General features: G+C 53.4%; 1 protein-coding gene across 1 annotated transcript in view; it reads right to left on the bottom strand.

Moving 5' to 3' along the window:
• The window catches only part of MINA (MYC induced nuclear antigen), a 39,702-nt gene extending 37,206 nt beyond the window's left edge, over positions 1–2,496 (bottom strand). Inside the window, exon 1 of the mRNA XM_019525722.1 lies at positions 2,436–2,496. The gene's annotated coding sequence lies outside the window, so the exon portion shown is untranslated. The remainder of the gene's footprint in view (positions 1–2,435) is intronic.

The raw sequence follows: 2,496 nt of genomic DNA, 5'->3' as shown, positions 1-2,496 counted from the left end.
TAGTGTGGGCAGGGGGGGGGGGTTGACCCCAGGACATCCCAGGGTCAAAAAAAAGCCACACAGAAAAAAATGGGTAGCGCATGTGGAGGCAGAGTGCACCACCCAAAACCAGAGCCTGGGCAGCCAGAGCCATGCTCCAGCTACTGGACAGGCTCCCAGCTGCAGGAGTGACGCAACTGCAGCTTCCCCAGCCCCCAGGACTCCAGGTAAAACTGCTGGGGCTAGCACAGTTGCTTGCCCCAGCCACCCCTACCCCACCCAGGATAACCTGCCGTGCACCAGAGGTCCTGTGGTATGGGTGGTCCCCAGGGAAACACTTTTTTGCCACTGCTACTTGTCCCTGGGGAACCAAAAGTCCATGTTCATCTGTATGAGGCCAATGAGAGCATCCACATCTCAACTCTCCTGAATATCTCTTGCAAATGTGGTTTTAATGGCTGCAATAGGTTGAAGCAGTGGTTTTCAACCTATGGTCCACAGACCCCTGGGGGTCCACAGACTATGTCTAAGGAGTCCTCAAAAGACGACTATAATCGTAAGTATATGAATATCTACACTTACAATTCAAAGGGGTCTGCACCTCCATTTGAAATTTTTTAGGGGTTCACAAATGAAAAAAAGTTTGAAAGCCACTGGATTAGTTTGCAGCAACACAGTGACTTTCAGAAGTCTGCAAGGTAACATACTGGAGCGAACTAAAAATGTGGAACTTGGAAAGACATCTAACTCACCTATTTATGGAGCTCAAAAGTTCAGATATTTAAGCCTTGTTTGCATTTTTGTTGCTTATATTTAGGAGGAAGGGGAAAAATAATCAATCACAACAGCTTTTGGATACTTTTTTTAAACAGAAACCTAAAATACTAACAATTTGCAGACAGGGATTTCATTTGACAGAAAGCTGCAGAATAGTGCATTTCACAACTTTGTTAGAGCAACACAAATATAAATAGCAATGTTCATGTTAAGCATTCCTGCCTTGAATGCAACATTCTTAAAGCAAAACAGAGATCCAAGGCTTATTCCCATATTACAAGTTGAACTCATAATCAAACAAATATTTGGCTATCTAAACAGACTTGACAAGACTATTGGAGGCACTGAGCTACTTCCGTTTCCCCCAGCACTTTGGGCACAGTGGGGAAAAGACGACAATACCAAGTGTCAATCAGGTTATAAACAGATGTTGCATTTTTCCCAGAAGGAAGTGCTTTGTCCCACACCTAAGTGTGAGTTTGCAGATGTACATGTCTGCTACCCTGGCATAAAATGTGCCATCACTTTTTGGGGGGGTATTATGAAGTGCATCTATGTAGTTATCCTGGGCCAGCATCCTGGGACAAGCTGACCATAGGGTACTCCAGAGAGCCCACAATGCACTCCTCCCACCCCAAACCTGGCCACTCTTGAACCCAGGGCAGCCACTCCAAGCATGGAGGACAGAGCTCTACTATGTGGTGGTTACAGGTGGCCTCACCCACCCTTTGACTGTCCTGCATGGTCAAGGTCAGCACTGGCACCTCATCCCAAGGACTTCCCAGTAGATAACGCAGACTCCAGCCAGGGCTGCAGCCACCTCTTCTACCACTATCAACAAGCATGGCGCCAAAACTGGGAGCCAAGACAAGGTGGTGGACCTGATGGCCACCTGGAGTGAGGTGGACAACCCGCCACTCCAAAGCAATCACTGCCCCCCTCAAGGCAGGTGCGCGTCCCCACCAAAGCAGGGAATGCACAAAACTGAGCAACAAATCCAAGCTCCCAGGTAGAGCTCTGCAAACAGCAAAGTCCCTTGCTCCTGGCCTGCTCTCAGGCCACCTCCCCTCCCCTGTGCCGTGTTCACAGGGATGGCGCACATCTCACCGTCAAGGCAGCAGCCTCGCCACGTGCTCACACCATGCCCACGTCCCTTCTGGACTCCAGGCACCCATCGCTGCACTCGGGGCAGCCTCTCACCAGACACATGGCGCCCCTCACCTAGGGCCGCCAACTCTGCGCGCATCTATTCTGGGAGGCTTCATCACATGATGTTAGGACATTCATGACTCTTACATCAAGGCACATGCCTATTGCATTTAAAAACCCCCAGGGGACGGCTGTATCGATCAGATTCAACAATGTAACATGTATGTGAACCAGTGCCCTCTCACGTCTCTCCCGGGTGGCTCCCCGCGGGCTCCAGGGCAGTCCCCCCTCACCACACCACACCACACCGGCGGCGCCCTCCGCAATCCCTGCCCATCAGCCCTCGGGGCGGGGCGCACGGCCCTTCCCCGGGGGGAACAAGGCTGAGCCTGGCTCGGCGGCTCTCCTGACCCCTGCACGGGTTGTGGCGGCCCCCCAGTCCCCGCGCAGGACGAGGTGGAGCTGGCGACCAGGGGCGGACGGCTGGCCCACGCGGCGCGGCGCGGCGCGGCGCGGCCCAACTCACTCACCCGGCGGCAGCTCTCGGGCGGGCCCACGTGGGCGGCGGAAAGGGCGGGGACGGGGCAGCGT

The sequence above is a fragment of the Gavialis gangeticus genome, unplaced genomic scaffold (assembly GCF_001723915.1).
Source record: "Gavialis gangeticus isolate Ggan-Ray unplaced genomic scaffold, GavGan_comp1, whole genome shotgun sequence".
Classification (NCBI taxonomy): Eukaryota; Metazoa; Chordata; order Crocodylia; family Gavialidae; genus Gavialis; species Gavialis gangeticus.
Note: the sequence above shows the minus strand (reverse complement) of the source record. Positions and strands in the feature narration are given on the sequence as shown.